Source organism: Schistocerca serialis, chromosome 2 (genome assembly GCF_023864345.2).
Source record: "Schistocerca serialis cubense isolate TAMUIC-IGC-003099 chromosome 2, iqSchSeri2.2, whole genome shotgun sequence".
In the NCBI taxonomy this organism is placed as follows: Eukaryota; Metazoa; Arthropoda; class Insecta; order Orthoptera; family Acrididae; genus Schistocerca; species Schistocerca serialis.
This window is the reverse complement of record NC_064639.1, coordinates 866,822,674-866,836,994: the sequence shown is the minus strand read 5'-3', so window position 1 is coordinate 866,836,994 and position 14,321 is coordinate 866,822,674. Positions and strand designations below refer to the sequence as shown.

The 14,321-nt window shown below is 42.6% G+C and overlaps 2 long non-coding RNA genes across 2 annotated transcripts in view; one reads left to right on the top strand and one right to left on the bottom strand.

Moving 5' to 3' along the window:
- Positions 1-3,488, bottom strand: part of LOC126458181 (uncharacterized) — a 101,228-nt gene extending 97,740 nt beyond the window's left edge. Inside the window, exon 1 of the long non-coding RNA XR_007585588.1 lies at positions 3,368-3,488. This is a non-coding gene — a long non-coding RNA (uncharacterized LOC126458181). The remainder of the gene's footprint in view (positions 1-3,367) is intronic.
- LOC126458180 (uncharacterized) overlaps positions 3,185-14,321 on the top strand; it is a 38,554-nt gene continuing 27,417 nt past the window's right edge. The window contains exons 1-2 of the long non-coding RNA XR_007585587.1: positions 3,185-3,270; positions 3,380-3,712. This is a non-coding gene — a long non-coding RNA (uncharacterized LOC126458180). The remainder of the gene's footprint in view (positions 3,271-3,379; positions 3,713-14,321) is intronic.

Below are 14,321 nucleotides of genomic sequence, written 5' to 3'. Positions count from 1 at the left end.
TAATGTATAAAGCATTGTCTTGTAACACATGGTACTGCTGACAACCTCAAACAGTCATGGACGCGTTTATTTCATGACAAGAGCCACTGAATTCTTTTAATTGAATACCTTGCATTCTTCTCTTGTCTTCCTGTGGAAGATAAATTCCTGGTGAACGAAAGCCGATGGCAAGTCTGTCTATTAAAAAATCTTGTGAAAAATTTGTGAGAAGTTTTCAGTCACAATGGTACATTTTACAACTGCGGTTACGTGGCAGAGTTGTAAGGTGAAAACTTTTTTGTTTTTACTGTTTACAATTTAGAATTGGTAATGACGTGTTTGAATGGCGTAAATTGGGAGTAGGCGAAGAGGGCCTTCAGAATTTCCTTTCAAAAGCTAAAAAGCATGGAGTACCATTTCACATATCACAACAGCTGTTACATGGAGTACCATTTCACATATCACAACAGCTGTTAATTACAATCGGCTGACCATGCTCTTTCAGAAGCACCACGCCTCCAAGCTATGAAACATAATGAGAAGGTTGATTGAAACAGAAGTATAATGGTTGGTTGTTGGTTGTTTTGGGGAAGGAGACCAGACAGCGAGGTCATCGGTCTCATCGGATTAGGGAAGGACGGAGAAGGAAGTCGGCCGTGCCCTTCGAAAGAGCGATTTAGGGAAATCACGGAAAACCTAAATTAGGATGGCCGGATGCGGGATTGAACCGTCGTCCTCCCGAAAGCGAGTCCAGTGTCTAACCACTGAGCCACCTCGTCTCGGTCAGGAGTATAATGAACAGACTTGTTTCAGCAATCCGCTTTCTAGCATGCCAAGAGTTAGCTCTTCCAGTTCATGACCAATCTGTGTCAGTAATTAAAGGAAATTATTTAGAATTTTTGGATTTCCTGGCAGAAGAAGAACCATATATGAAAGATAATTTGGCATCCGAAAGACATTTCCTCTGACACACAGAATGGATTAATAACTTGTATTACAGATGCTGTTAAATAACAAATTTCAAGTGAAGTTAAAAAAGGTCCTTTATGTCAGTACAAGCCGAGAAAACAATGGATGTATCAAATAGAAGTCAAATCAGTGTAAATCAGGAGAAATACAAGGGTGATTCGGAGGGTTTTATAACGTAGCCAAAGACAGGAGTGCACAAAGCATAGCCACTGCTTTGTTGCAAAAAAGGGCCCTCACACGTTCAGTAACTTTATCAAACTGTCAATACATTGAGCGTGGGAGGGCGCGATTTGCTGTATTTTCAATTCTAGAAATATTGATGAGCATTATTGATGGTCTTCAAAATACTCTCAGTATTTTCGATACACACTGAACATGTGATGTCAAGTATTGACGAGTTGACAATATTCTCCATTCAGATGTTGACAGAGCTTCACATGAAGTTAAAATCTTCTGCGTTATTAGGCCGCGTCATGTTTCTTCTAAAATGATTGACGTTTCTAGCAATGTTCATTTCAGAAGAAACATGACGTGGCCTAATAATCCAGAATATTTTAACTTCTGTGACAACGGCCACGAAAGCCTGCAGACTTATATAGAGCTTCACATGTCAGCCACACGACATTAGTATGTGCTGTTTGTTTTCAATTCACCTTTGTTCATATCATATCGCAGATTCAACCGTAATAGAACTAGGCAAGGGTAATCATTGTTCCTACCACGTAGGATGGTCAACGAAGGATTCCTTGACTCTGTTCACTTTAGTATAGTACAGGTTAGTGAATTACATAGCAGTTCGGAAAAACGCTTCCACTTACAAAAATACGTCATATATGTGCAATGACTGGTAAGAGTTCTGCAAAATCCATGCCAATATCAGCAAATTATTACAAAATGTAAAAAAAAGTTTTACACCAGTTGCTCAGACATATCCTTGCCAGACAGATATAATTACTTCACAGGTTCCAACAGAATTTTAGTAATTGTGTTTGCTGGTATTACAGAACTAGACTTCGATGACCTACATGACGCCAGAAATCTCAAAGTTCCTAATCTCTAGTTGACTGCGATTGCCTCATTAACGTATCTTGCTTCTCTGTTCTGTCTCGGCCGGGCCGTATAACCGAGCGGTTCTAGGCGCTTCAGTCCGGAACCGCGCTGCTGCTACAGTCGCAGGTTCGAATCCCGCCTCGGGCATGGATGTGTGTGATGTCCTTAGGTTAATTAGGTTTAAGTAGTTCTGAGTCTAGTGGACTGATGACCTCAGATGTTAAGTCCCACAGTGCTTAGAGCCATTTTTTAATTCTGTCTTGTTTCAACATTAATAGCTTGTTGTGCCGGTATGGCGCAGGACTCGTCGGAAAAAAAATATGAAATATTTCGTGACTGTCAGTAAGTTAACATGCAGCCAGTCGCTCCTCTTTTTAACCATTCTGGGACGCATTTCTGCACGGACATAAGATGCTGTAAACACAAAACTGAAAACTCCATTTAGGCTGTTGAAAGACTAAGATGTGAGGAAATTATACTGAAAAGCATAGCGGAAGCTAAGAGCCTTATAAATTCAGCAAAATTGCCTGAAATTAACTTTAACGAAAGAGAAGCAAGTATTCAGAAACTGAGAAGGTTAGCAGTCGAAATAATTGACACAGTAGTAGTAAACATGGATAATATCAAGAACGCTTGCAAGCGATATGTATCGACCATACCGATTTGGTTTACAGTGATGACACGTTATATGCAGGAAAGCATTTCGCTTTGAGCGACAGAATTGACACATTATAAGTGGTAAAGGATATTTATTTTCAGTAGTCTCGTAGAGATGACCGAAGCAACTAAAGTTTCCAGTAGTTTTAGTCTAACATGGTGCGTTTTGATTCCAAGTTGAATACGACTGGAAATTGTTTGGATTTCTGTTAGGAAATTGACAATTTTCTTAAGAGATACCGTACTGATGGAGTGTACCCTTGCTATGGAAAAATGGATTTCTACCAGCAGTATACACATCACGCGACATTGTCCACGATGAAGATATCTATAGCGAGTAAGGTAAGAGAAATTACATTTAATGTCGTTACTGGACAATTTTCCTGTATTGTTTTTGTCGCTACCAACGCGAAAACTGAAAATCAATATCGTTCATCTTCTGTCGTCGTAGTTCCGATCTCTGTAAACAAAATCGATATCTTGCTCCACGATAGTCGCGCGCTCGATACATATCGCTTGCAAGCGATTCCGAAAATAACAAAAACATGGAAACTACATTCCAGGACTTTGGCGAAACAGATTTTACAGAACTTGAAAACGAGAAAAAATTCTCAGGTTACATTAGGCTAAACAATATCCCAATATGTCAAGTTGAAAAACCGCTTAAAATATTTCTTTTCTATGACAGTGAAAAATTGAAAAGAGAACTTACGTTTATTTACAGCAGTGAAGATAAACGTCTGCAGCTTCAGAACCTCTTTAAATCGATTATAAACAATAGATTAAAAAAAGTGTTCTCTGATTGTGTGAAACTGTGTGGTTCTTGCGATTGCAGCAACCACCGCATCTTGGGAAAGAAGCATGACAACATTAAAACGCGATAAAACGTACTTTCGCAATACAATGACAAATGACAGACTGTCAAGTTTGGCGATTTTCGCTTCAGAGAAGGGAAGTGTGAAATCCTCAAAAAAACTAAGTTTTCACATATCGTTATATCGATGCTTGCCCAGAAAAAGGACAGGAGAATAGAACTAATTTGTAAAAAGATGTAACGGTAAGTTACTATGTGCTATATTTTTATTAATGTGTAGCTGTTTAATATTTTTATGCATTTATTTATAACAATTTCTGTATTAGTCAATATTAGTAGAAATACGTAACTAAGTTCATTTCGCAGTTCCTATTTTACAAGTTCCTGTTTTAAGATTTTTTTCGTTTTTCGATATTCGTAATTCTCAGCCTACCCTACAAAAAATGCCACGCTTCGCCAATGGTTGCATTTAGTCTGGCTTCTGTAATAGAGACATTGATGTTGCAAGAACTGGGAACAAGTTCAGAAACGGAAATGAGAGGCAATCTAGTTAGTGGTTCAAATGGCTCTAAGCACTATGGGACTTAACTCCTGAGGTCATCAGCCCCCTGGAACTTAACCTAACTAACATAAGGACATCACAAACATCCATGCCCGAGGCACCGTAGCGGTCAACGGTTCCAGACTGAGATCAAACCAACACCAGACAATGCTGAACTCGTTGGCCACCTCACCACCTCAAACCTATCATAATCTTCTCAAGTTTCTGGGAATCCTCTGTTTCTACCATTGACACTTACCACACACTGTGGAGATTCAAGCACCTCTTACTGATACTTTTGTGGACACACACACACAATGGAAATGGAAACTTGTGTGGACTACGGAAATGCAAATAGTGTTCAACCACTCCAAAGTGTGTCTTGCAGCCATTATTTCTCTGGCATGCCCTATACCAGATATCCACCTTACTACCACCATGGACAAAAGTGATTTAACCATTGCAGTGACCCTGCAGCAAGAGGTGGCAGGTGATATGCAGCCTCTCCATTTCCTTTTCAAGAAACTCACAGCCTCTGAAACAAATAGTTGGCATTTGACCATGAGTTGTTTGCTGTATACAAGACTGTGCAATACTTCCAGGAGGATACTGAGGGTTGTCACATCGTCATTTACAGTGACCACAAATCACCGGCAGAAGCCACACACCATCTGTTGACAACTGTCAATCCACTACAATTTCGCCACCTTGATCTCATTGCCCACCAAGAGGCCAAAACCAGCATGGATCCTATCTTTCTCGGATGAGCCAATTCCTGTGATGACTCGCTCCCATCAGGCTTGTGACCCACAGTCCAGTCGATGTCGATGTCCACCACTTTCGAACATAAAAAGTCACAGTCAGACTGGCGGACACTGCACTTTGGGTTGAAGCTAGTCATGTTAATCTGGACACCCTATCTACGCCAATTGCTACCTGACTTATCAATACCTTCCACCCACCACCAACTATGGCTTTCGCTGTTTTGTGCTCTTGGCTTTCTTTGTCAGACAAGCAGACTATCACCCTTCTGGCTAACTCCCTATGCCTCTCACTGCTGCCACCCACACATTGTCCACTGCCATCTAAGGGAGATGAAGAATCACACTTCCAGCTCCCCATCCCTCACGCTGTGGCTAGCCCCATTAGCTTCCACCATGACTCGTGCTGTACCTTCTGTACTCAAGGTTCAGGCAACAGGTATCAGCAGCGCTCACCAATCAGTAACTTCGCCCTCATAGTTCACTCATCAGTTCTCCACACTGGGGGGGGGGGGGGGGGGGGGGGGGGCGGGGAGGGTGAAGGTGAAGCTCTGTAGGGACTCCACAACAAATAGGGTCACTGACCAATGTTCCCACATGCAAGTGTGGAATATGTGCGACTGGAACAGGCAGTTGTCTCAAGAGCATGTTGCATAAGAACATAGCCACGATTTTATCAAAATGATTGTTCGATTTGTTAAATGTTCCTTAAAAAGACTCATGTTTTTCATTTATTCTGAAAATTTCCATAAATAACGACAAACCATTTTATTCAACAATTCAACAATGATCTCGGAGTTTTCACCAAGTGGCCATATAATCTCCTTACTTAGTTGTACTGTATTTTGTCAAATGACTAAGAATCAGTCATGCTCCATTCTCCTTTCACCCTCCCCCCCCCCCCCCCCCCCCCCCCCCACTTTTCTTGTTTCAGTTTGGATTTGAGCTGAGGAAGTAATCAGAAACAGATGAGTGCTAATTTTTTGGGACATCGTGATAATTACCGACAGTGCTTTTGAGATAAAGAGAGCTCTGGTCGACAGAGAAGTTGGAACAATTTTTGATGGTGAAAATGCAAAGAAGACAGAATTAATCAGCCTTACATTTTGCCATATTTTCTCATTTACGCTAGCATCTCTCACTTCTTGATTATAAGAAAGATCATTTTCTGCATTAGTCCCAACAGACAAATGCATGAGCCTAAATGAGGATAATTTGGATTACCGGTATTATTTATTTATCATAAGGCTTTTAGTGCTGGGAGTCTCCAAAGAGGTGCACGGTCCACTTCCAATGCAGCTCTTTTCAGTTAAGCAGAGGGACTGCATCTTTAAGGGAATTGTAATCTTTCAGGAAAGAAAGGTGTTCAGAAGGAATTGGCTTTGGCCTATTGTAAGGGACCAAGCCTGACATTTGCCTAAACTGAAATTGGGAAACCACAGGAGGCCATTTTCAAGGTTACTCGCAGATGGATTCAAACCACCTCACTTCCCAAATCCAGAGATTGTAAGCTCAGCTGGCCAACACACAAAACTACCCCAAGTCGGTGGATTATTTGGAAAAACTGGTTGTTGTACTTTGCCTTAAAAAAAATACAAAAGTACATGACAATAAAATACTGAACTCTGACAGTGCCTGTTTTTCTATTAACTGTATATATTTAGTCATTTGATGGTGCATGAATGCATGCATATTTTAAGATATAGTTGTGGGCGGAATTACTGACTTCAGTTATTACAACATTACAAGAGCACGAATAGCTTTTGCATGAAAGGGGGAGGGTTAGATGCAGAGCACAGTAGGCTCGGACTAATTCAAGTATCCCATTGAAAAAATCTTTTAGAAACTAACGAACTGTAGAATGTTCTGTCATGCTGTACGCTTCTACTCTTCACAAATTCCTCCCCACTGTTCAGTGTCGGACCTGGTTTCCGTAATTGAGTACCACCCAGGTGTCCAGATTGGGTGATATTTTGACATTTGGGCTACCAATGATAGTATATTGACCAAATTTTTTGAAGAAATGCAACCATCGCCGTTTGGGCGATATGTTTGTTGATAAACGCGATTTTTGGGCTACACAGATGAATCCTAGTGTATTTTTATGTACTGATATTATTTTAATCTTATTTTAATTTAATTTAATGTTATTTGTAATGATATTTACCAATCCTTTGCCTTGTGAAATACTGGAATATTACAACCTCAGAGTTCTACGAGCCTCCAAACAATGAATCCAGTGCTAGTATTAAACTTCTATAGACAGGTAATTATGCTATTGCAGCAGTGTGTACACATTTTTAATTACCATAACGCTAGCGGATGAATCAAAATCGATTTTTCTCCTCTTTCTTGCTACAAAATTATCTATAGTTAGAAACTATCATAACAGCATAAAAACAATAATCGATAGCACTTACATTAAATTCAACTGCAAATAAGAACTGAACTGATTACCAAAAGACCAACTGAGCTCAAACAAGAGTAACAATTGCTCTTGACTAAAATAGGGATTGGCGATAGCTGATAGTACTGTAGATGTGTAGAAAGTTTAAATGCATCGTTGGTGTTGCAAAATTAATCAGCCTTACATTTTGCCACATTTTCTCATTTATGCAAGCATCTCTCACTTCTTGAATATAAGAAAGATCATTTTCTGCATTAGTCCCAACAGACAAATGCCTGAGCCTAAATGAGGATAATTTGGATTATCCTTTCTTTCAGGAGTGCTAGTTCTGCAAGGTTCACAGAAGAGCTTCTGTAAAGTTTGGAAGGTAGGAGACGAGATACTGGCAGAAGTAAAGCTGTGAGTACCAGGCGTGAGTCGTGCTTCGGTAGCTCAGATGGTAGAGCACTTGCCCGCAAAAGGCTAAGGTCCCGAGTTCGAGTCTCAGTCGGGCACACAGTTTTAATCTGCCAGGATGTTTCAAATGTACTCTTGGTTGCTTTTAATTTAGTTTTGGAACATTTATGTTTCTCAAAGATAATAGCAGAAAATTTATTTGATTCTGGAAGATTTGCCATTGTTTTATATAGAAAACACCTTCCACAAATATTTTTGAAGGTGACTATCAACAGCTGTCAAGAAATGTACAAAATACATATTGACCACCAGTTGCTTTTATTTTAAACCCAAATATCGACCGGTTTCAGTCATGTATCATCAAGATAAGATCTTCTCTTTGGTACTTGTTACTAGTATGTCTGCTTCTAAACATCCTGCATTGTATATCGATATCCATGACATGTTCTACAAATTATTTAAGTAATGACAAAAGTAATGTTGTCACTTAAACAATTTTAACCCTTATCCGTGAAGATGGTCCATGACTGAAACCGATCGATATTTGGATTTCAAACAAAAGCAGCTGATGGTCAAACCTGCATTTTATACAAATTCCACAAACACTGAAGAGGGTAGCGGCGTGGCATACCTCCTGCAAAACTGTAAACTTTGAAGAAAGCTTCAGTGCCAAAAGGAATCCCTATCGTATTTTATACTGAATTTGCGGCGGAGTTAGCCCCTCTTTCAAATGTAGTCTGTTGTACATCTCTTGAACATAAACAGTGCCCAGTAGTTAGAAGAAAGTACAGGTTACAGCTATCTACAAGAAGGGTAACAGAAGTGATCCACAAAACTACTACCCAATATCCCTGACATAAATTTGTTATAGAGTTTTATAACATATTTTGAGCTCAAACATGAGGAGGTATCTCGAACAGAATGAGCTCCTCTATACGAACCAGCACTGGCTTCGAAAACATCGAGCATGTGAATCCCAACTCGCACTTTTTTCGCATGACATGCTGAAAGTATTGGATGAAGGCAGTCAAGTAGATGTAGTATTTCTCGATTTCCAAAAAGCACTTGACTCAGTACCGCATCAAAGCATATTATCAAAGTACGATCAGGCGAAATTTTGTCTGGATTTAGGATTTTTAGGTAGGGAGGACGCAGTCATCCACAGATGTAGTAGTAACTTCGTGTGTGCCCCAGGGAAGCGTGTTGCTGTTGGTTCTCTTGCAGTTCATGCTGTATATTAATGATCTTGCGGGCAACATTAGTAGTAAACTCAGACTTCTCGCAGATAACGCATTTATCTGTAATGAAGTACTGTCTAAAAGAAGCTACGTAAGTACTCAGTCAAGTCTTGATAAGATTTCAACATGGTGCAAAGGTTGGCAACTTACTTTAAATGTTTATAAATGTAAAATTGTTGACGAAAATAACAGTTTTGACACACAACATTTAAATTTGACCCTAATTTATTTTGAAAAAGAACATATAATTTCCCTAATTCATGCATTACTTTTATTGTTTTTATTACCATTCGAGAGCGTTACGAAAGACAAAAGCTTTTAACAAATCACCAGCAAAACTATTGAGCCAGTCTATAGGTGCAGGAGGAACTGTATAACAATCGCTTAAAGAAAAGCGTTCTCAACAATGAAATATTGGTCGAGTTGGCGCGTGTCATCGCATAGCAACGTTTGTTAATCAGAAGCCTACGGATATCTTCTGGGTGGAGTAAGTTGCGTTCGGATAGACGAGTAAAGCAAGTAAAGTTTGGAGAGATCTTGTGGAACACTCCAGTTCTTTGGGGAATATTCACAAGATAAATAAATGTATGTAATTAGTAGCGGCCTCTTGTCGCATTCACAGTTGAGATCTTCTCTGTCTCACAATACACAGGTTACAGTCTAAGCCCTGTTTTGAACATCAACTAATAGCTCTAGCAGCACAATACAAACATCAAGAAAAGTTTTGCATGACCTCGGTTCCGAGAGTTCCGGAACCTGCACATAAAATGGGATAGAGATCAACATAAACACCATTTCCACCCTTTTTATATCTCATGAAAACCACACATTGCATATTGTACCACCACACAGTGAGACCTTCAGAGGTGGTGGTCCAGACTGCAGCACACACCGGTACCTCTGATACCCAGTAGCACGTCTTCTTGCATTGGTGCATGACAGTATCCGTCGTGGGATACGATCCACAAGTTCATAAAGGCATTGTTGGTCCAGATTGCCCCACTCCTCAACGGCGATTCGCAGTAGATCCCTCGTAGTGGTTGGTGGATCACGTCGTCCATAAACAGCCTTTTTCAATCCATCCCAGGCATGTTCGATAGGGTTCATGTCTGGAGAACATGCTGGCTACTGTAGTGGAGCGATGTCATTATTTTGAAAGAAGTCATTCACAAGATGTGCACGTTGGGGGTGCGAATTGTCGTCCGTGAAGACGAATGTCTCGCCAATATGTTGCCGGTATGGTTGCACTATTGGTTGGAGGATGGCATTCACATATCGTACAACCGTTATGGCGCCTTCCATGACCACCAGGGGCGTATGTCGGCCCCACATAATGCCATCCCAAAGCAGAAGGGAACCTCCACCTTGCTGCACTCGCTGGACAGTGTGTCTAAGGCGTTCAGCCTGATTGTGTTGCCTCCAAACACTTCTCCGACGATTGTCTGATTGCAGTCATATGCGGCACTCATCGGTAAAGTGAACTTGATGCCAATCCTGAGCAGTCTATTCGGCATGTTGTAGGGCCCATCTGGAACACACAGTATGGCGTCGTGGTTGCAGAGATGGACCTCACCATGGATGTCGGGAGTGAAGTTGCGCGTCATGCAGCCTATGGCGCACAGTTTGAGTCGTAACACGACGTTCTGTGGCTGCACGAAAAGCATTACTCAACAGGGTGGCGTTGCTGTCAGGGTTCTTCCGAGCCATAATCAGTAGGTAGCGGTCATCCACTGCAGTAGTAGCCTTCGACGGCCTGAACGGGGCATGTCATCGACAGTTCCTGTCTCTCTCCGTATCTCCTCTATGTCTGAACAACATCGCTTTGTTTCACTCCAAGACACCTGGACACTTCCTTTGTTGAGAGCCCTTTCTGGCACAAAGTAACAATGCGGATGCGGTCGAACCGCGGTATTGACCGTCTATGCATGTTTGAACTACAGACAACTCGAGCAGTGTTCCTCCTTCCTGGAGGAATGACTGGAACTGATCGGCTGTAGACCCCCTCTGTCTAATACACTCCTGGAAATTGAAATAAGAACACCGTGAATTCATTGTCCCAGGAAGGGAAAACTTTATTGACACATTCCTGGGGTCAGATACATCACATGATCACACTGACAGAACCACAGGCACATAGACACAGGCAACAGAGCATGCACAATGTCGGCACTAGTACAGTGTATATCCACCTTTCACAGCAATGCAGGCTGCTATTCTCCCATGGAGACGATTGTAGAGATGCTGGATGTAGTCCTGTGGAACGGCTTGCCATGCCATTTCCACCTGGCGCCTCAGTTGGACCAGCGTTCGTGCTGGACGTGCAGACCGCGTGAGACGACGCTTCATCCAGTCCCAAACATGCTCAATGGGGGACAGATCCGGAGATCTTGCTGGCCAGGGTAGTTGACTTACACCTTCTAGAGCAAGTTGGGTGGCACGGGATGCATGCGGACGTGCATTGTCCTGTTGGAACAGCAAGTTCCCTTGCCGGTCTAGGAATGGTAGAACGATGGGTTCGATGATGGTTTGGATGTACCGTGCACTATTCAGTGTCCCGTCGACGATCACCAGTGGTGTACGGCCAGTGTAGGAGATCGCTCCCCACACCATGATGCCGGGTGTTGGCCCTGTGTGCCTCGGTCGTATGCAGTCCTGATTGTGGCGCTCACCTGCACGGCGCCAAACACACATACGACCATCATTGGCACCAAGGCAGAAGCGACTCCCATCGCTGAAGACGACACGTCTCCATTCGTCCCTCCATTCACGCCTGTCGCGACACCACTGGAGGCGGGCTGCACGATGTTGGGGCGTGAACGGAAGACGGCCTAACGGTGTGCGGGACCGTAGCCCAGCTTCATGGAGACGGTTGCGAATGGTCCTCGCCGATACCCCAGGAGCAACAGTGTCCCTAATTTGCTGGGAAGTGGCGGTGCGGTCCCCTACGGCACTGCGTAGGATCCTACGGTCTTGGCGTGCATCCGTGCGTCGCTGCGGTCCGGTCCCAGGTCGACGGGCACCTGCACCTTCCGCCGACCACTGGTGACAACATCGATGTACTGTGGAGACCTCACGCCCCACGTTTTGAGCAATTCGGCGGTACGTCCACCCGGCCTCCCGCATGCCCACTATACGCCCTCGCTCAAAGTCCGTCAACTGCACATACGGTTCACGTCCACGCTGTCGCGGCATGCTACCAGTGTTAAAGACTGCGATGGAGCTCCGTATGCCACGGCAAACTGGCTGACACTGACGGCGGCGGTGCACAAATGCTGCGCAGCTAGCGCCATTCGACGGCCAACACCGCGGTTCCTGGTGTGTCCGCTGTGCCGTGCGTGTGATCATTGCTTGTACAGCCCTCTCGCAGTGTCCGGAGCAAGTATGGTGGGTCTGACACACCGGTGTCAATGTGTTCTTTTTTCCATTTCCAGGAGTGTAGGTGTTGGTTGTTTACATCTTTGGGCGGGGTTAGTGACATCTCTGAACAGTCAAAGGGACTGTGTCTCTGATACAATATCCACAGTCAACGTCTATATTCAGGAGTTCTGGGAACTGGGGTGATGCCAAACTTTTTTTGATGTGTGTAGAAAGATTTGCTCATGACAACAACCCGTGACTTATGTTCAATTATATATAGGTCTACGGAAAGTCAAGCATTCACTAATATTTTAATGAAATGTCCGTTTCCTTTTATTGGTCTCTACAGTATTGATCTTACATTTATAGGATTACTCTGACCAAAGTGATTTTCAACCCACCTGTTTTGGGAGCGGAGCATAACTTTTAAGGGTTATCTGACTGTGCGATGACCATATTTATTTTATATTTTAATGTGTGATTCACTTTGTTTTTTCTCTGATAGAGGGCAGGTTGCCCAAATGAAGAGTGGTACGCACTTTATTGAAAAGCGGGCAAGTAGTTTATTTTGTACTTTTTACCTCACTGGCCCTCTCATTGGTGGGAATTGAAAACTGGGAATCTTGGCACGACATGAGCACGTTCTTCGATGATTTCAAGAGGAACTGTTACGAAGTGAGCCAGCCACCGCTGTCCTCGCCTCTCGGCGATATGAACAGCTGCTGCAATACGTCTCCAGGCCTTTCTACGTACCACGTTCCTCTGCTTGGTGAAATACCAGTAAACTCCCGAATCGTTAAAGAATTTGTTAACATCGAGTGTAGATTTAAGTGTCAGGAAGTCGTTTCTGAAAGTATTTGTATGGAGTGTAGCCATGTATGGAAGTGAAACATGGACGATAACCAGTTTGGACAAGAAGAGAATAGAAGCTTTCGAAATGTGGTGCTACAGAAGAATGCTGAAGATAAGGTGGGTAGATCACGTAACTAATGAGGAGGTATTGAATAGGATTGGGGAGAAGAGAAGTTTGTGGCACAACTTGACTAGAAGAAGGGATCGGTTGGTAGGACATGTTTTGAGGCATCAAGGGATCACAAATTTAGCATTGGAGGGCAGCGTAGAGGGTAAAAATCGTAGAGGGAGACCAAGAGATGAATACACTAAGCAGATTCAGAAGGATGTAGGTTGCAGTAGGTACTGGGAGATGAAGAAGCTTGCACAGGATAGAGTAGCATGGAGAGCTGCATCAAACCAGTCTCAGGACTAAAGACCACAACAACAACAACAACGTGCTCTCATTATGAATCACATTTGCACTCCATCGTAAGCAAAAGCAAGCTCTTCATGCATCTCAATGTTTACGATGTATTCCTCGAACAGTGCAGGGCCGTTGCTATGCCCCTGGCGAGAACTGAAAAATAATGGCCCTCTTTTTTACTACCTTCGAGTCACCCCTCTACCGTCACCAATAGCACAGCAGTGCAAATCTCTTATTATTCAGTATTTTCAATCCAGTGGAGGCTCATAGATATACTTTCTGGGTGCTCACAGATTTTTAAATTCAGAAAAATATGAGAGTGCGAAATTAATAGCTGTAACAACTTCAAAAATGGCTCTGAGCACTATGCGACTTAACTTCTGAGGTCATCAGTCGCCTAGAACTTAGAACTAATTAAACCTAACTAACCTAAGGACATCACACACATCCATGCCCGAGGCAGGATTCGAACCTGCGACCGTAGCGGTCACGCGGTTCCAGACTGAAGCGCCTTTAACCGCACGGCCACACCGGCCGGCGGTGTAACAACTTCAGCCACTGTCAATAATAATAATAATAATAATAATAATAATAATAATAATAATGATGACAATAATGTATAACTTGTCTGAAAAAGGAAGACTTGCTTTTGTGGCATTTTGTAGTTTTGTGCATAATTAAGTATAATTTACGACTGAACGAAATAATGCTTAAGCTTTTGCTGCTCTCCATTTCACATTTTTGTGTAAGTGGACAATGCCTTAGTTTCTTTGCGGTTAACTTTTCCTGGTAATTTCCTTTTCTGTTAGCACTTAATACAGGTTCAACAGAAAAGCCGTTTCCTGCACATTAGACAACCAACTCCAAACAAACAAGTGAGGCGCTTTTCTTGAA